Raw genomic sequence first — 21,784 nt, forward strand, 5'->3', positions numbered from 1 at the left:
ATGCAAATGTACACAGGAGTTGCGCACACACATGTCCATAGGACATGTGTGTGTGTGACATACAGCTTAGAAAAATGCACTAAAGTGCATTTTTCTAAGTTTTCGCTATTTACCACGAAGTTACACTTCGCGGTAAATAGCGGCCCCATATTGCGAATTCGCAATTTTTAAAAGGTTCATGAATAGCATTTAAGGAAACTCTAATTGGGATTCCTTAAATGTGATTCTTCGCAATTTAGCGAGTTCTGTAATTGCAATTTTTGCATTTGGCATGATGAATCCCAAACGCAAAAATAGCGCTCGCAAGGGGCCGGATTCTCAGAATCTGGCCCTTTGCGAGCCGATTTTACTTTGATGAATCTGGCCGTTAGTTGTTTACTGTGGTTTCTGAACAATGACCGTGGGGCTTGCTTTGAATTGTTTCACAAGTTCAAACCTACTCGATGGTTTGGATTGCATAAGGCACAGAGTTTAATTAAAGTGCTGAGTCAGGAAGGATCTGCAATGAACAATATTTATTTCATTTGTACAGGTTAAAATAACAGCCATTGTATTTCACCCGAGGATCACTGTAGATTAATTTCTATCAAACAGTAAAAATATGTCAACTTTAATTATTTTTGCTGTAATCTTTAATGACTCAAAGCACTGCATAATACAAATCACAATTAAAGCACAAATAAGGATTGCTTCTTCCACATGTCATTGACATCATCCTGATGATTACCCTTTACAAGTCACCCTTTGGGTTGAAACGCTGATATTGTTCTTGAGTTGTTAGACTTCCTTTAGTCTCCTTAATGGCGTCCCATAATACTCATACAAACATAACAGGTGTGTGGAGGGTCCAGGGGAATCTTTACCGACCTGTCTGCTCATACCCCTAATACCAATATACAATACACAAAGGAGCAGACCAGGTCTGGGGATACTGTGTGGTTGTACCAGTCGCTGTGGTGACATATAGTGCATGTGTGGGTGAAGGTTACTGTCAATCATATAATTGATAACACATTTAACCAAGATTGTTAAACAAAATCCTAAACAATTCCCATCAGACCACCCTTTATGGTGGAGTTTACGTCATGTGGGGATTGCTAAAACATTCCATTCGACCATGTAGTGCCGGTATTGGAATGAATACCAGTGATGTAGTCATAATAAACATCGTAGTGTGACATGAGTGACAGGGTGCAGTGCTGGGGTGACGGTGATAGGTAAAAAATGGCTACGCAGACTCAGAGGGAAGTTTTAACAAAAGTCCATGTGCCAAGAGTTAAAAAATGCGCCACGTAGTAAGATTGCCTACTGGCACAGTGCAAGGCGGTCGACATGTTTCAGCCATACGGGTCATTATCCCGGCTTTCATCAGGACCTATAAACATAGAGTGGCTACTGCACTATATTTAACAAAAAAGATGTACTACAACACAATACATTAGTTATTCATCTACCAGGAACTTCAATACTTAAGTGTCCACTGGAGGGAGATCAAAGTGTGTTCTTCCTATCAAAAAATATGAAAGCATATGGTCAGACAACACTCGACTCCACACAAACAGCAACACATGTCCACAGACACTGAGCAACCACACTTGCAAGAATAATTTGCATTCTGCATTACTTTAAAACAAGCATACTAGCTTCATCACCCTGAGGCATTTCCTCACGATGATACTCACCCAGCTTTGTGTGGGTGAAGGCCTCACCTCACCCGGCGACCGCTCGGGAGTATGAGGCCCCGCTCTATAGTGTAGAAAAAAGGTGGGTGAGTATCATCGTGAGGAAATGCCTCAGGGTGATGAAGCTAGTATGCTTGTTTTAAAGTAATGCAGAATGCAAATTATTCTTGCAAGTGTGGTTGCTCAGTGTCTGTGGACATGTGTTGCTGTTTGTGTGGAGTCGAGTGTTGTCTGACCATATGCTTTCATATTTTTTGATAGGAAGAACACACTTTGATCTCCCTCCAGTGGACACTTAAGTATTGAAGTTCCTGGTAGATGAATAACTAATGTATTGTGTTGTAGTACATCTTTTTTGTTAAATATAGTGCAGTAGCCACTCTATGTTTATAGGTCCTGATGAAAGCCGGGATAATGACCCGTATGGCTGAAACATGTCGACCGCCTTGCACTGTGCCAGTAGGCAATCTTACTACGTGGCGCATTTTTTAACTCTTGGCACATGGACTTTTGTTAAAACTTCCCTCTGAGTCTGCGTAGCCATTTTTTACCTATCACCGTCACCCCAGCACTGCACCCTGTCACTCATGTCACACTACGATGTTTATTATGACTACATCACTGGTATTCATTCCAATACCGGCACTACATGGTCGAATGGAATGTTTTAGCAATCCCCACATGACGTAAACTCCACCATAAAGGGTGGTCTGATGGGAATTGTTTAGGATTTTGTTTAACAATCTTGGTTAAATGTGTTATCAATTATATGATTGACAGTAACCTTCACCCACACATGCACTATATGTCACCACAGCGACTGGTACAACCACACAGTATCCCCAGACCTGGTCTGCTCCTTTGTGTATTGTATATTGGTATTAGGGGTATGAGCAGACAGGTCGGTAAAGATTCCCCTGGACCCTCCACACACCTGTTATGTTTGTATATGTTAAGAGCAACTGCATAGTTGCGGGTCATTCAGATATAGATGCAAACACTGTTTGCGTCCACAGCTCTCCCCACGTAATTGTGGACGCAGCCCTCCTGCCTACATTTTCTGACACTCCTAGTATAACAACACACACTGTGTGCAACAGATTTAATCAGTAAAAAGAGGCCCTACCTAGCACCCTCGTTATGATGGCAATTTCTGTTAAATGCCACGAATGTAAGAAATAGTCTAGCTTTTCTTCTTACTCTAGACACGTTTGGTTGCAGAGTCATAGCTGACAGACCTTACATGATATCTGTCATGTCTAGTGATTAGTCTGGGATTCTTTACCTGTTCACTTAAAGCCTGTTACTCCAACATAGGCTTTGTAAACCTGGTAATGCGAGTCTCCTAAAGCACATTTTTCGCATTATCAGCGCGGCGGACTGACGCTACAAATGGGCGTCTGTATTCTAATGCTCATGCGCGGCCTATAAGCGTCTCACTGACACCGCGCATGCGCGGAAAAGCAGTGCCATGTCTTGCACTCGCGTTTGTCGGTCTTACATTGATTAAACGATGCAGCCAATTAGCGCATGATATTTAAGGGGACAGGGCGGTACAATTCTCACCTCCACTTCCGCTCGCTGCAAGCCAGGAGGCACCGACGGAGAGGTGAGCTACTCGCTGCCCCATTTTCTACCGTATTCGAATCGGTCTCTTTTCTTGGTCAATCCCTCTTTTGGTCTCTAGTGGAGTGTTGGGGTTGTAATTTCTATCTCCAAGCAATAGAATGTTTAGCATTGATTAGGCCAGCCAATCCACTGTTAGCTAACATGCTTTTTATAATATTTAGTCACTAGTCTGTCTGCCAACTATGCCCCTTAGTAATGTAGGAATTACATGATAATATGTGTCATAGATGGCTATCTATTGATGCCTTACAGCACCCTCTGCCACTGTCCATACAATGTGGCCTTTGGTCAATGCACAGCCCTTCGCTGTGTAACTGTAAGATAACTTACTGAATGATGCACATAAGTGTATACAGAATATCTTGATGGGAATTCTTAGATGTCAGTTCTTTGGATAGGTAGTTGGGTTGCACCCACACGTCCGTGGGGATATAAGTGTAGAGTCATTGGACTGGGTATAGTGAAGGAGTATGCTCACTGTAACCCTTTTTTCTACACTATAGAGCGGGGCCTCATACTCCCGAGCGGTCGCCGGGTGAGGTCAGGCCTTCACCCACACAAAGCTGGGTGAGTATCATCGTGAGGAAATGCCTCAGGGTGATGAAGCTAGTATGCTTGTTTTAAAGTAATGCAGAATGCAAATTATTCTTGCAAGTGTGGTTGCTCAGTGTCTGTGGACATGTGTTGCTGTTTGTGTGGAGTCGAGTGTTGTCTGACCATATGCTTTCATATTTTTTGATAGGAAGAACACACTTTGATCTCCCTCCAGTGGACACTTAAGTATTGAAGTTCCTGGTAGATGAATAACTAATGTATTGTGTTGTAGTACATCTTTTTTGTTAAATATAGTGCAGTAGCCACTCTATGTTTATAGGTCCTGATGAAAGCCGGGATAATGACCCGTATGGCTGAAACATGTCGACCGCCTTGCACTGTGCCAGTAGGCAATCTTACTACGTGGCGCATTTTTTAACTCTTGGCACATGGACTTTTGTTAAAACTTCCCTCTGAGTCTGCGTAGCCATTTTTTACCTATCACCGTCACCCCAGCACTGCACCCTGTCACTCATGTCACACTACGATGTTTATTATGACTACATCACTGGTATTCATTCCAATACCGGCACTACATGGTCGAATGGAATGTTTTAGCAATCCCCACATGACGTAAACTCCACCATAAAGGGTGGTCTGATGGGAATTGTTTAGGATTTTGTTTAACAATCTTGGTTAAATGTGTTATCAATTATATGATTGACAGTAACCTTCACCCACACATGCACTATATGTCACCACAGCGACTGGTACAACCACACAGTATCCCCAGACCTGGTCTGCTCCTTTGTGTATTGTCCCATAATACTCAACATTAGGATTATCCCCAGTCTCTTGCTCTAAAATTGATGAGTCATTCCATTTGTCATTCGTGCTTTTAGTTTTTTGGCACCTTTACTGAAAGTTTTTAATGCACGTTTGATGCACGTCACCTCATCTTTTGCTGATGTAGCAACTGCCATGCATAGTGCAATATTGCTATATGTATCATATTTAGATCATGTAAACATTCGCGCATAGGTTTCCTGTAATTACTTCAAACATGTTGCCTTTTAAAGTGAGAATCGATTTGTCTGAACTAAACCGAAATGATCCCTGCTTCTTTTGCATATCCATCAGTGTGAGGTCACGGGGTCAAGGGGGCCTTGGGCAGCCAGGAACAGCTCGGTGAGGAGGTAGCAGTGGCAGCCATTTGCCTACCGGAAGGCCTCAAGTGTCAGTAACGTTGCAGGGGCAGTAGAGTAGCGTGTCATGAGCAAGACAAACAAGCATTGCAATGCAATAGGTCTCGCAGCATTAAAGTTTGAGTTACTGGCATTGTAAATGACAATGCTTTGCATTAATTTTTTTTCTTTAATTTGCAATTGGTATATAAACATTGTTTGTGAATGGTTAGCTGTTGCTTATGCTAAGCAAAGTTGGCAGTAATATAGAGTGCTAGTCTTGCTTGTTATAAGCATGCTGATTTAAAGCGCTCTGATACCTGCGGGTAAAGTTTGTGCTATATAAAAGTGAAAACTAATAAATACATTTAAAAAAGCCTACCTGTACCACGTTCTTATTCTTTGATGCCACATATCTTTGGGTCACTGTATCTATTAACAGCACCTGGCTGTGGGAAACCTCCATGGCAGGAACAACGTGTTGCGGGACAGACACAGGCAATGTAGCCACTGTCCTGGGGCTGCACCACGGGGTAACAGTGTAGGGGCAGGAAGGCAGGCAGTTGGTAGTGCTGTGCCATAACACTGCCGCGGCCTTCAATATGAAATTCATACAGTGCTGATCCAAGGTACTGATGATTCTCTGCTAGCAGCAATTTCAGGCAGCTTATTTTAAATGAGAACACAAAAAGCAAAAATCAGTGACTGAGGAAATGCACGAGTCTGTAACTGACAGTGTTTTGTGAGTGCGATTACTATAACTTTGTATGTGCGTGAGTACAGATGTGTGTACACACACACATGTGCACAAACACCCTTGACGATTGCCCATTATAGGTGGCTCCACCATTTATAGTTGTGACCAGTTGCATCTCCTTCATTGACCCCAAGCCCCTAGAAATCACTTTGAGAGATACCACTGTGGCTGTAAACAGCTGCGCCTTTCATCCTTCGGAGGTCGATAAAACGAGTGCTCTGTCTTTTATGCGAGCAAAGCTCTGCAGCACTGTTTGTAAAGCGACTAGGCACTTTGGAAAGAGTGTTTCGTGGCCCGTGGGAGTTTCAAGTATTAATAAAATGCCCGTGGGTATTGAAAAGTAGTATGGTGACTCGCACGTGCCGGTTCCTAGATTCCTTCCTGCTGGTCTTTATCTTAACATGACAGTGAATTAAGTCGCCTAGGAGCTTCGTACAATACAGGTCACGGGTCCTAATGTTGGCCGGGCTGTTACAGCCTTTCATCCTTCCACTGTCATGTGGTTGCTATTTCGTTACGGAACAGCCTAACTATTCTCGAAGTGTGCAACCACATTCCAGTTTGTAGTTTGCTCTCTGCGAAGGGCCATTGACAGTATTACATCCCATGAGCTGGGAGCAGATTACTCCTCCGCCATCAGAGACGCACAAAGGAGCTGTCACATTCCGGACCCTAATGAGTCACTCAGGAAGAAGAGGGGGCGCAGTGAGAGCCCCCCGCGAGGAGATACAGTGCAGTGTTTTATGAGTGCGATTACTATAACTTTGTATGTGCATGAGTACATATGTGTGTACACACACACACACACACGTGCACAAACACCCTTCACGATTGCCCATCAAAGGTGGCTCCACCAATCATATTTGTGGCCAGGTGCATCTCCTTTCCCTGTCCCCAAGCCCCTAGAAATCACTTCTAGAGATGCCACTGTGGCTGTAAACATCAGTGCTGTTTCAGGTCCAAATCCCAATGAGGTCTACTCTGCATTTCATCCTTCGGAGGTCGATAAAATGAGTGCTCTGTCTTTTATGCGAGCGTAGCTCTGCAGCACCGTTTGTAAAGCACCTAGGTACTTTGGAAAGAGTGTTTTGTGGCCCGTGGGAGTTTCGAGTATTAATTAACCAAATGTTCAGAAGCAAGATTAAAGAAGGAATGGATGTTGCTAACAATATCATTGATAGTAATTGACTCCGGATACGGATACCTTAAGATAATGCTGGATTCAGGCACGTGACAGCCACAGTCCAGTGGGAAACTGAAGATCAGCTAAATCTGCATGACCTAGAAGTAAAGGAGAGGTGCAGCTTATCACTGCAGAGCAGGCAGCAGCTGACTGGGAGCAAGCACTCTGAATAACAGGGGCAGAACTTGTGCGGCTCATCCGAGTTAGCTCACCTCTGGCACCACGCAATCATGATTACCAGCAGAGCTGCACATAAAGAGAAAGTTTATGTAGCCCATGGTGCTCCTAAGTCCATCCTGGAGGGATTTATTAGATGCCCAAAAAACCGTATGCCACCAGATGCATTCGGAAGACATCTTAGCTAAATGGTTAACTGGGTTAACAGAATAGATGCTGTCACTTTCTAGAAGTCTACGCACACTCGTGATTCTTGCAACACGAGTAAGGGCACGCTCCTAGCTCGCTGCACCATCCATGCACGACGCACTCTCGGTTTGCAGTGACTGTATGTTCTACAGAATTTGCTCTTGTTTTTACGATGCACTGAGCTACTCTGCAAAGGTTCCTTATCTTGGGAATAGTTTTCTAGCGGACCTTTTATTTTGGGATGCCGATACCAGCAGGCACGGCCTTATCGTCCACACACTCTGGCAAGCCCTCCAGCTGGAATTCTTGAACAGCTTCCAGCGACGGTGGAACAGCCGGGCCTGTGCACGCGGCATTCGCAAAACAGTCTCCATGCCATAGGAAAAGGCTCCAGGGTGTAGAACTAGGAACCCCTACAAATGAGAGAATGGCCTCTCTCAACTGATGGCCCCCTAAGCAGAACACAGCTGTCTAGATTTTACTTGACATGCCCGTCATTGCTAGTAAATGCAGTAATTTCAGCTTGTATCGTCCAACTCCGACGTTAGTCAGCATTCTCTCCTTCCCTTCCACTGACGGGTGGAAACAGCCATTTTGTTAAGATCACTGCAGTCAGTACCTGGACATCCTGCCATCTCCTGAGGAACTTACAGGTGGTCCAAATGCACACTTTTTGTCCGGTGTGGGACTTGGGCAGGAGGAACAGGCTGCCAGCGAACACGGAAGACAGCGAAACCGAAATCAGCCCGGGCTGAGACTGAGAGGGCAGGGGCTGCCCACGCATGCGCGCTCTTTGTTATGGAGAGAGAGCCCCGGCGCCAAAGCGAGGTGCGGCAGCTGAAGTCCTGGGTCCCAGGAGGGGCTCGGGTGAAGACCAGCGCTGCGGAGCTCCCATGTCGAGACTGACCCACTGGCTGCCGAGGGAGAGAGGGACACGGAACACGCGGAAAGAGCCCGGTGAGTGTGGGGGGGGATGTGTGCGCGTGTGTGTGCGAGTGTGTCTGTGTGTGTGTGTCTGTGTGTGTGTGTGCGCGCGCGGCGGCAGGGGGAGTGGTGTCTCTATGTGTGCGTGCGTGTATGTGCGCTTGTGTGTGTGAGTGTGCGCGCTCGTGTGTGTCTGCTTACAAGGAGCTACAAAGGAGACAGGAGATGGTGAACGCGCACGTGACCTGATCCGATTCCACCAGGTTGCGCGTGCCCATCTTTTGTCTCCCTTGGCTCCTTGTAAGCAGAACCGCCGACAATAGGCCTCGCTGCGACATCGCTTCGCGATGCGTCGCAGGTGCGAGACCTAAAAAGGAAATGGGCCCTCTGACTGCTGTTTAAATTAAAAAAGTAAGCAATAATTGAATTGGTGTCCTGTGGTGCCCTCCGGCCTCTTGGGCCTGGTACCACTGCACCTGCTGCACCAATGGAAGCTGTTCCCCTGTGCTGGGGCTGGGGTACTGCAGGATAACTTGGTGCAACAATAGTAGTAGTAGCAGACCCAGTTTGGAGAATCTAAGAGGTGCCATGAAACTGCATGGGGAGTTAGACTAACTAAGAGAGGTGGGGCAGTCTTACAATGCAGGGATGCGGTCAGTAGGAGGTGACGGAAGCCGTCCTTCATGCAGCGTCAGTCCAGCTAGGCGCCTTCGCATCTCTTTGTTGCAACAGAAACCATTTCCCACCGGATCAACAGGCCCCTAAAGCTGCACTTATCTTTGCCTTTAAGGCTTCACAGTTTTCACTTTTCGCACATCTTCCCAGCTAAGCTTACAATCCAAAGGCAAAGTCGTCAAGTGTCAAACTTTGCAGCATCACACAACAGTAAACTTTAAAAAAAAATCTTTCAGACCTAAACATTGTATTTGCATTTTGATGGGTGTGTGCTTTGTGATGAGAGAATAGCACTGCGTACCGCCATTTTTTTATTTTTCTGTCACAATGTTTTTCAATGAGATCCTTTATTATCTTGCTATTGGAGCCAAAAAACTACTACAGCCCAGAATTATTAAAATGTCTTGCAACGCAGCAAAGCAACTTGCTGCTCTCCAGTGCGTGACAGGGGAATAGCTACTAAGATGTGATGCATTCCTGCTTTCTACCTGTGCTGGCACACTGTGAGCAATATTTATCATTATTTCACGGAACGCAATGTAGCCAGACACCTTGCTCCACTGCGCGGTGTGAAATGAAGAGGGCATTCCTGCTCTCTGCCTGCTCTGGTGCACAAACTGCTGCCTGGCACCAACACAGGCATGCAAGGGTGCCTGCGTTACTGACAGGATTGTTTTTCTGCAGGAAGGGGCACCTTCCGCTCACAAAAACATCCTTTGAGGTTTTTACCTTTTTCTGTATGTGTTATGCAGCACACTTAGAAAGGGGAAAAAATGTGGAGAAATAAACATATTTCTCCTCGTTACGACTACCCTGTGAAGGCATAGCATTTTGACGCATGCCCATGTCTACCGGTATTGGTAACTCTGGAAATGCTTCAGAATCCATGGTTGGATGCATGGGAACACCCACTCTCCACCCATGGAACGTCTCCCTGGGGCAGAGTAACGGGTACGCAAGGTGGCCTTGTGTGGCTTGATAAAACTCACTATTGGTTTGTGCCACTCTGCGCCCCCTTGTGTGGTGCAAAGGCCACGCAAAACCCTTGATAAATATGCCCCTTTGTGCTGCCTAGCGCCAATGCAGGCACCCTTGCATCAGGGTGCAAGGGTGCCTGCATCACAGGCAGGATTGCTTTTGTGCAAGATACCATTCCTTCCTTCACAAAAACAATCCTTAGAGGAATATTCCTCTTTGCATCTGTGCTGCAGAGTGCAGCACGCATACAAAGAAGAAGTAACAAGGAGAAATACAAATATTTGTCCTTTTTACGAAGGCGTACCATTTTCAAACATTACCAGGTTTACAGGATTTTGTAAATCTGGGAATGCCCCAAACTCTATGGGTGGATGTATGGGAGCACCCATTCTCCACCCATGGAGCCAGGGCCGGACTGGGAACCAAAACCGTCTCTGGCAAAGTGCTCAACCGCCCCTCCCTGGGTTGGGGGTGCGTCCTAACTGTTTGCCTGGGCCGGTTTCGGACGATTTTGTTACACGGATCGATATTGCAGCTATCTGTGTGCTAAAAAGTGACATACCGGAGGCTCAAGGAGTCCCATAAATGAGGCCCAGGGAGGTTTAGTGATTTTCGTAGTCCCAGGATGTTGAGTCATGGAGGGGATTCGATCCTGGTTCCCTAAGCTAAAGGGCACCAGCTCTGGTTACTGGACTACATCTCCTCCAAAGAAGCTTACCATAACCAATACTTCTTTAAAGAATTACCAATGGTTTATCAACTGATTTGAATAATATATTAATAAACACAATTTCTGCAACAATAAACAATTCAGTTTGCAGTGTCTTTCGCGTATATGGTTTGCATTACATTATTTCTAAAGCCGGCAAGTTGGGGATGCGAATTGATGCTTCTATGGTGATTAATTAAAATGCCATAAAATTTAGCAAAATCGGCTCCTGAAATTTTACTGCTCTTATAGCGCCGTAAGAAGTGTTGTCCCTGTGCGCGGTTGTGACATTTTTCCTATTATATAGAAGAACGGCATTGCAAACTGTCGGTAGCAAGGCGAAATCAATATGACCGAGGACATGGTACATAAATATTTATCAAGATACGTACAAACAGCAGGCAACACTTCTCAATATCCCGCAAATGGATCACTTCCTCCTAAATTGCTGTGACAGGGACAACAATTTCAAACGTTATATTGTGAGTGGAGCATACTATACAAAAATCGCTAGAACTCGCGCAGACAGAAAAATAATCAGGAATCAGAATGAAATAAGCATTATTTGTGACAGGGAGAATCCCATTCTTATTCTGGTGGAGCCAAGAAAGTAATATCTCTGAATATGAATAATGGCAGTTTGCTGACACAGATGGAAAAGTTCATTAAAATAAACATTTGCCTGGATTTCTCCAGTACCGCAGTGCAGGTATATGGAATAATCCAGTCTGGAGAATCACGCAAAAAAATGTAGGCCCAGGTTTACAAAAATGATTACACTGCCCTTGCGTCACTCAGGGTGACACATAGCAACGCAAGACCTTTAGTGGGATTTACTAGGCAACACAAAGCCAACCTTGGGTGGCTCTGTGTGGCTCTGCGTGGCTTAGTAAATCAAGAGAAATATAAGGCAACGCACATCGCTGCCTTGCCTTACTATGTCTGTGGAAGGAGTTCCATGCAGGGCCGGACTGGCCGTAGAGGGCACCGGGCATTTCACGGGTATGTCACACAGTGTTCTGCATTAAAGGGGCGTGCAATGGGTGTTGCTGGGGGCGTTTCCTCTGTGTTAAAGGGGCGTGCAATGGGTGTTGCTGAGGGTGTTACCACCAACATCCATGGCCTTTTGACACTTCCCCAGATTTACGGGAAATCGTGAATCTGAGGCAGCGCCAAAAGCTTACGCCTCCCCAGGGAAGTTGTAAGGGAGGCACAACGAGGATAAATATCTTTATTACTCCTCAATTTTCCTTTTTCTACATGTGCTGCGTTCTGCAGCACACATAGAAAGAGGAAAAGCCTCTTGTGTTGTTTTTGTACAGAAAGGTTTCCTTTCCTGTGCAAAAATAATCATCTTCACAACGCAGGCACCCTTGCACCATGGTGTAAAGGTGCCTTCTTTGGCGCACAGCAGCCCATAGTGCACTGGCGCAGGGGGAAAGGATAGGAATGCGCCGTATCTTAAAGATACAGCGCATTCCTGCCCTTTTCGTTTGCTGTAGGGATAGGGCCGGACTGGGAACCACAACCGGCCCTGGCAAAGTGCTCGGCCCCCCTTCCACACTCGGCAGGGTTGGAGGAGCCGCCGACCTCTTTGCCGGGGGCGGTTTTCAGCCGATTTTGTTACAGGGCCGAAACGGCCCTGTAACAAAAACGGCCCCCAGGGGCCCAAAACCGGCCCACACCCATGCGGCGCACCGGGGGATTGCCCGGTGCCCGCTATGGCCAGTCCAGGCCTGTGTAGGGAAGAGCAGCAGGAAGGCCTGCTGCTCTTCCCTACAGCAAAACCTCATAAATGAGACCCCCTGTGCCTAATGAAACAACCATTGTCAAAGCCAGTAGGTCTGGCATTGTCTTCCATCTTGGCAATTCTTGTTTTGTTTTGTCATGGATTTTCCAAAACTTTATTGGTTGGGAAGCTGCGGGGCATTTGTTAATCTAAAAAAAAAAACATGATAAAATGTTTGGTATCCACAAAGCACACATTACCATAGTACTCCCTGGCACTGAAAGGAACTTTTTTGTGTTTAAATGTGTTCATTTTTAAAGGGCAGCATGCCCTAACTCGTATTGTAATTTGGTCAGTCTACAGCATGTTTATTTTAGACCTTAGGACTGATATAGATTTCGACTGACAGGTTACTCCAACACAAAGGTGATAGAGAGCCTGTCTGCCAAAACATAAATCCCACATTATCCTATGGGATTTCTATTTCGCCAAAATAGAATTCAGGTCCATAGTCTTTAGAAGCTTCCAATTTACATACAAAGACCCAATAAATAAACATCAAGACTGAACAGTATAAAATTATCAAAAAAATGATTATCCCCCTATTGCACAGTGTTGAACCTCTGAGAGGGGCAAGATCTTCCAAATCCCAACACTCACCTGCAAAGTGGTCATTGCCGCTTCTTGATTGACCTCTAAGAAGTCAGAGAGAGTTCGGTAAATCCAGATCCCAGGATACTGTGCCATGGTCGACTCCCACCACTTCCACCCAAGTGAAGGGGGTCCTCCCTGTCTCCAAAAATCTTGTATAGGGTGGCCTTGAGCCAACTTACTGGGCAGAGGTCTCCCCAAGGTCCATGAGGAAACGTACCGCCTTCTCAGTCTCTATGTGCATGTTGCACAGGCAAAGCACCATATCGTCCACATAGAGGGAAATAAAAAGTGAAACCCAACGGATCTGAATCCCGGCCAACTAATGGCTCTACAGCAAGGGCAAAAAGCAGAGGGGACAACGGGCATCCCTGAGGAGTGCCTTGCCCCACAACCTACTGCCCCAATTGTGTACATCCAGTACTGATCCTTGCCACATGGCCTGTATAATACAAAAAGTCCAGTCCACAAAGCAGCGGCCCAAACCCATCTGGAGAATGACGGTGCAGAGAAAGCCTCAGTCCATACTATTGAATGCTTTCTCAATATCCACAAACATACATCCAGCCCATTCTGGCAGCTGTGGACCATCATCCAAGATCGCTAGTAGGTGCCTGATATTGAGAGCCATACAACGGCCTGGGATAAACCCCAATTGGTGGGTATGAATCATACCAGTTATATGGGTGAGCAAACATTGCACCAGCACCCAGCTGAAGAGTTTATAGTCAACGTTCAACAATGACAGACAGAGGTCTTTACACAGCAAAATCAGAAGCTGGTTTCCCCAGCTTGAGAACAGTGGGACAATAAGGGCCTCCAGCAAAGTGGGGGTCAATACCTTAGCTGGGAGTGCCTGTTGGTATAAGGTCGCCAAGAGAGGGACGAGGAGGTCAAGCAGCATAAAAACAGCTGGTAGGCCATCTGTCCCAGAATCTTCCCACTGGCCGTTCGTCGGACTTCAGTCAGGATTTCCTCTTGACTAAAACACCTTCCCCTATCACTTCCTTCAACTCTGGTGTCAACCCACCAGGTGCTAGATCAGGTAACCATTCATGAATGGTGCAGTCTCATGGTGTATCCCTGGCCACATACAGTCTGGAGTAAAAGTCAGCAACGGATTGGTTTATCTCCCCCTGTGTGCACGTGCGGGCACCGTCTGGTGTCACCAACTCCAGAGTCTGTGAAACGCGTCAAAAGGGGTTAGCCAACCAAGCCAACAAGTGACTAGACCTGTCCCCTTCAGCATGTACCCTAACCATTTAGGCTTTAAGGTAGAAGCAGTGGAGATGCTCCACATGTTCTGATACCCTCTCTTTTGCCTCCAGCACTGTCTGTTGTAAGTCCGGTCTCTCTGGTCGCAGGTGCTGGAGATCCCTAAGGCTCCATTCATCTTTCCACCTAATCTCTCATTCAAAGCGAAAACAAACTTCAACCATAGTTTGATTAGACAACTCTCGGAAACTCTATTTGCCGATATATACCACTGCTCCTCCAAAGGCCAAGAGAAAATGAATCTCATCTTCCACACCCAGCGTCCCGCGATATGGAATACCATTCTTAGATCCCACCTCCACTTATCCAAAACAACTAGCACTCCTCTCAGCTGCAAACTGATGATCTCTACTGCAAACCGCCCTTCGCGCAGCGGCTACACCTCTGCCTCCATCTACAGCAACAGGATAGTCCTAATTCAAGCCAACAACACCAAACTAGACTCATTGGACTCCCTATTCCACACACTTTGGGACACCAGTACTCACTTACACTTTAAACACTCGCACAACCCCCTATCCCCTATCCTCTAACCTACCAATCTCCAGACACACTCCACCAAAGTTAATCTCATCCCCTCTGGCACCACCCTCTCTTCCTCTTACACAACTTCCCACTCGCACACCAAACACTTCTCATCCAGAGCATCCTGAGGTATATCTCTGATAAAACTCCCCATCCCCCTCCCGACCCCTTCCACTCTCTTCCTTTTCCTGGAAATTCATCCAAAGAGACAACGAGGGGAGCCGACTCACAATCAAAGTCTCTCAATTCTCACCACCTAACAGTACTCAACAAACTGTTGCTTAAAACACATGAGTACTCCCACCACATGTCCTCGGGTAACCTCAGGAGTAACATAGGTACCAAAGACACCATAACGCATCCTCTCACCGACAGACTCTCACCATTCCTAGATTGCCCTGCACAAGACATCTTGAACCTAAACTCTCTTACCAGCCTCTCATTGAATATGGCTCAAAGACTCTCTTTGGTAGAAAGACAACTAGAGATTGTAATACAGAGCCTAAGCAAAATAGTATCTAACCTCACCACACATCTGGAGCCTATCCAACACTTAGACTCCCCGCCTACTGACTTCAACAAACAATACTCAAGTCCTCACAAGCCAGAGCCACACAGCTGGAACTCAACCCCCTCACTAACCAGCCTCAGTGTCCCAAAAGAACGAGCACTGTAATGTCCCTGAAATGTCTTGCAAACTCTTACGACTCCTCTGCAACTACCAACCCCAGTTTGACGATCCAGGTAATCACGGGATTTGGGAGAGACTGCATCACACCAAGAATGAAGAGACCACCAGCCCTCCTCACAAACGTTCCCATGGCCCCTCCCCAGAAGAAACCCGACAACAAGACAACGACCCACTGCATACTTATAAACTGCAGATCTGCGGGTAAGCACGCAGCAGAACTGGCGGAAACCATCCATTCTCACGACATCAATATTGCATTTATCACAGAAACTTGGCTGAGCAAATCCTCCTTACCAATCTTTGACATGCTTGTGCCCCCCGGGTTCTCAATCATAAATAAAGACAGGAAGAACCATTGTGGCTGGGGTATTGCAATTATCCACAAGAGCAACATCTCCATAACTGAAATTGACTCCTTCTCCTACAAAACATTTGAATATCTTTCCTCCACCATTAAGAAGAAGGACAACAAAGCGATACATTGCCATCTCCTCTACCATCCACCAGGCAACATTCCCTCTTTCGAAGAACACCTTTCCAACCTGATAACACACTGCTCACTCTTACACTCCAACAACATAATACTAGGGGACCTCAACCTACATTGGAATGATGAAAATAACATTCTGATCCAATTCCTAAAGGAACTTCTTCTCAACAATAACCTTATCCAACACTGCTCAGAGCAAACTCATTATAGAGGCTCAATCCTTCATGCAATTATAGCTCAGGAAGATACAGTTACTATCGACCACATCCTTCCTGTAGACTGGTCAGACTACCACATCGGTTCCATGTTTAAATATCGATAACAAAAATATAGTTAACAAAAATATAGATGTAAAAATATCCATTACAAAAATATCGACTCCCTATACTTAAACAGGTAAGTACAATAATATCGACTTAAAAATATAGATGTACAAAATATAGATGTAAAAAATATCGACTTTAAAAAATAACATAACTTACATTAAATAATTAAATAATATTAATATTATTGACAAAATAAATTAAATTAAATTTATATTTTAACTAATTATAACAAATAAACTTAATTTAATAAATATAAACACAAAAAATGTGTACATATACATATATTTACTTAAATAAATTGTAGTAACTATTATCTTTATTTAATTTTTAAACTTTAATACATATATAAAACATTTTGAAAAAAAATAAAATATTCTATATTTAATGAACACATTCAAGTATTTAAAAAAATAATACATACATTTCATAACAAAATAAAAACATTAGTAGATAAAACATTGGGTAGCGAAGGGGTAAAAATTACTATTCCCACTCCAGTGAGTGCAACAGTAGGGAAAGCACTGGATAGAGTAGGGGTAAAAATTACTATTCCCACTCCAGTGAGTGCAACAGTAGGGAAAGCGTTGGATAGCGTAGGGGTAAAAATTACTTTTCCCCACTCCAGAGAGTGCAACAGTAGGGAAACCGTTGGATAGCGTAGGGGTAAAAATTACTATTCCCACTCCAGAGAGTGCAACAGTAGGGAAAGCGTTGGATAGCGTAGGGGTAAAAATGACTATTCCCACTCCAGAGAGTGCAAAAGTAGGGAAAGCGTTGGATAGCGTAGGGGTAAAAATTACTATTCCCACTCCAGAGAGTGCAACAGTAGGGAAAGCGTTGGATAGCGTAGGGGTAAAAATTACTATTCCCACTCCAGAGAGTGCAACAGTAAGGAAAGCATTTGATACCGTAGGGTTAAAAATTACTATTCCCACTCCAAAGATGCAACAGTAGGGAAAGCGCTGGATAGCGTAGGGGTAAAAATTACTATTCCCACTCCAGTGAGTGCAACAGTAGGGAAAGCGTTGGATAGCGTAGGGGTAAAAATTACGATTCCCACTCCGGGAGTGCAATAGTAGGGAAAACGCTGGAACCCAAAACAATAAGAAACAAAACTATCAACATTTTTATTAAATTTGATTTGCAATATAAACATAATTAATATATAAATTAAAATATATTATTATTAACAAAGATAATAAAAAATAATTAATTACACATTATTTATCACTATAATATCCACAACACACACCTACAATTAATTACACAATTACATTTAATATTTACTAATTAATTAATGAAAAATATTGTATTATTATTTATTAATTAATCAATAAACAATTAATTACTTACCAGCTTTCACACCATATACACATATAAAAACCACAACACACACCTAAAATTAATTACGCAATTACAATTACTAATTACTAATTAATTAATGTTAATTAATTTGGAAAGTATTTAATAATTAATCAATAAAAATTAATTACTTACCACTGTTCACACCATTTACACATATAAACTCCACAACACACACCTAAAATTAATTAAACAATTAACATAATTAATTAATAATTGACTAATTGAAATTAATTAACAACTAATTATTAAACTATTATTAATAAATTAACACATTATTTATTCAATTATTTTATATAATTAAATGACTTCCCACCCTATTCCCCTATAAACCCACAACCCGGTACGGAACTAATAACGCAAAATTAAACAAAAAATACATTAATAACTAGTACAATTCCAAAACATATAATAAAATGACAAACAATTATCATTAAAAACACTAAAATACATAACATTGTTAATAAATCGATATTTTTGTAAACTATATTTTTGTAAACAATATTTATTACAACTATATTTTTGTAATCGATATTACTTACCTGTCAGTCGATATTCTTGTCAAAATATATTTTTGTTGTCAATATTTCTTCCAAATGATAATTCTGCGGAGATATTAATGTCCCACGATATTTCTCCATCGATATTCCTGCTCTGCACCACCACATCATTCTATTTCACATTAACCATCTGACTCACTGCCTACCCCGTACACAGGATGCCCTTCATTGGGCGAGAAATCTAAGACAGATTCCCCTTGCTGACCTGGAAGAACGGGTGAGAACACTACTTCCCCCAATACGAATGACCTATCTACATCTGAACTTACTACACACTACAATAAAACAATGACAACCATATTAGACCAAGTAGCCCCCTTGAAGCAAAACAGTTTCAGGAATAACCCATCGAGAGCCTGGTTCAATACAGATCTAAACTCTGAAAGAAGACATCTCAGAGCTCCAGAAAGACTCTGGCAGAACAACCCGTCCTCAACCTACCTTGATCAACTCAGATCAGAACGCATGAAATATAAAAAACATATTAAGAATGAAAAAACTACCTTCTACTGTAGTGCACTAGACAATGCCAAAAATCGTCCCAAAGAACTCTTCAGTCTCATCAAGCAACAAACAGCCATGCCTCCCTCAACAACAGTGCAGGCTTCCAAAGAGTTATGTGACACCTTTACCAATTTCTTTCACGATAAAATCACCAAGATTGAACGCTCCCTTGGCAACCACCTCCTGTCAGCCAACAAAAAACCTGCCCCCAGCATCCCCCCTCGGCACCCTCAGAGCAACTGTCACTCAACCCCATCTCCGAAGCAGACATCATGGAAATGAATATCAGGTCTAAACCTTCTACACACATAGCTAACCCTATTCCCGCCCAACTGGTTAAAAAGCTCAACCTCACCCTAGCCCCTCTCTGGGCGAAGATTATAAATAGCTCCCTGAGTACTGGAGTCATGCCAGACTGTCAGAAAATTGGCGAAGTCACTCCACTATTAAAACAAATGGGCTCAGACCCAAACAACCCCAACAACTTCAGGCCTGTCTCCAATCTCCCTCTCGTAACTAAAATCCTGGAAAGATGTGTTCTCCTTCAACTTAACCAACACATTGACAGCAACAACCTCCTAGATACTCACCAATCAGGCTTCAGAAAAGGTTGCAGCACAGAGACAGCGATCCAGACCCGCTTCCAAAGACTAAAAATGATCAACTTCACGTCTGACCTTCTCCCCATAACCAGGGGAGTCCCACAAGGATCAGTTCTCTTCCCATCACTGTTTAACATCTACATGGAGCTCCTCACCTCCATACTCAAAAAAGCCAACATCCCCTTCCACCTCTATGCAGATGATACCCAGATCTACCTAGAAATGTCCTCAATTGAAGACATACAGAAATTAAACAACATTCTATGAGAAGTCCAACACCGGCTATCCCACAATCACCTAAAACTCTACCAAGACAAACGGAAATCCTTTTCATATCCAACAAGGAGCAGACGCCACTAATCATAGAATGGCTAAAATCCATTGACACTCTTAATTGCACTCTTACCCTGGCTGACTCTGTAAAATTTCTGGGAATCACTCTGGACCCATTGTCAGGATATGAATTCCGATGCGCCTGCCACATTCCTAAAGGTTCCAGCTGAAGAATAAACTACATCTCCCAGAAGGCCATCCTTCTGGGAAGGTTGTAACTTATTTAATCACGAACGACGCAGGGAGCATTGTACATGATTCTGGATTGTGTCCTGAACCTTCTGAGGGCAGAGCGGCTGCTCTGCTTTCTTCCGCCCTGTGTACCCCCTCACCCTTTGCCTCATGGGAACAGTCCAGCCCGAACTTATGATGAACAAAGCGGAACATATGGCCATGTCTGAACTGGGGTGGCAGAGTGGGCTAAAGAACGATGATAGATTAAACCCAGATCTGTTGATGGGGTGTGAGTGTTTGATTGGTTCAGATGTTCCGTCCATCACCACCCCCTTTTGTACCGCTTTGTTCGCCATAAGTTGGCAGGGTATGCTCAGACGTGAGTCCCTTGCTCACTTTGCCACTGGATTCAAGCAAGCCTGGCTGAAGCCGGCTGGAATGCCAGAAACCAATCCTAGGAAGCTTGCTTCCGGTCCAGGGAAGGCACGGCTTGGCAGTTCGGGCTGGACTGTTCCCATGAGGCACAGGGTCAGACAGATTTGCATATGACCATGTCTGAACTGGGGTGACAGAGTGGGCTAAAGAACGGTGATGGATTAAACGCAGATCTGTTGACTGGGTGTGAGTGTTTGATTGGTTCAGATGCTCCGTCCATCACCACCCCCTTTTGAGCCCCACACTAAGGCAGGAAAACACTTAAATAGTATCATGGCAGAACAGTACATGTTGGACACCTGGAGAGTCCTACATCCCGACACGTAGGGAGGGCATGTTCTATTCCTCAGTGCATGCAAGCTGGTCGAGAATTGACTATTGCTTGCTTTCGGCGGGTCTAATTATGTGACTCAAAGAGATGTGTCACCTTGCACGAACGTACTCAGACCATTCCCCTGTTCTGTTAATGCTTTGCCCCCCTGCTAATGCAAATCCATATCGCTTCTGGTGACTCCAACACACAGCGCTGTTGGATGCTGTATTCCGGGTGGAACTACGGCAGGAAATCCTGGACTTCTTGCCACGTAATCTTGGTAGCGTTCAAATGCTGGCCAACGTATGTGAAAGTTTTAAGGTGACTGTCAGGGGGTTATGCATCTTTAAAAGCATGGGAATACTGCAAGACATCAGGCACACATTAGGTAAACTGGAATGAACCATTGAAGTAACTGAGAATTCCAAAGCTGAAGTATCCGCTTCACTTTTGCGCACACAGCTTAAGGAACTATTAATAGAATATACAGACGCTTTTTAAACCAAGCTCTTACCGTGAGGAGCTTTCTGGCTGGAGGAGGACTTGCCCTTTTCTGCACCGGACCCTTTGGACCCCTTTGGACCTCGCCACACCCGCTCCGCGGGTGCCGCATCGCCAGCAGTGAGAGGGGCTGCCTGCTAAACTGAGAGGGAGCAGTTCTGGTACTGGGCTGAGGCAGACAGCGGGGCTGCGAGCGTTGCGGGACTCCATATCCCAGGAGTCCCTGCGTGACTGAGTGACATCTTCCGGTCCGCTCTCCCTGTTGTCCCGCCCCCCGCCCATTACGTTCCCCATTTCTATGGTCTATCCTCCCGCAGCGCGGGACGCAGCTCGGGGCGAAGACCGGGCTAAGAGCGGGCCGTTTGAGGCCGTTCGAGGACGGAAAGGACTGGACTGGGCCACCCCTCTTGTCTAAACTTTGTCCCCCTTCTAATTGTTAAGTATTGTTTGTTTATAGATTCACCATGTGCTCACAGGGTACTCGCAGCAAAACTGCAAAGGGAGGGAAAATGCTTAATGGGACCCTAGATGATTTCATCACTAGGACCAATATGGCTATTGATACCGAAATCACAAAAATGCAGAATAGAGTGTCCTTAGAGTTAGATGCTGCACGAAGACTATCCCAGGATTTAGCTCTGTCAAAAAAATCATCCCTAGGTAATATCGCCTCCGCTAAAACCCCTGAGCGC

This window comes from Lissotriton helveticus, chromosome 6 (genome assembly GCF_964261635.1).
Source record: "Lissotriton helveticus chromosome 6, aLisHel1.1, whole genome shotgun sequence".
NCBI lineage: Eukaryota > Metazoa > Chordata > Amphibia > Caudata > Salamandridae > Lissotriton > Lissotriton helveticus.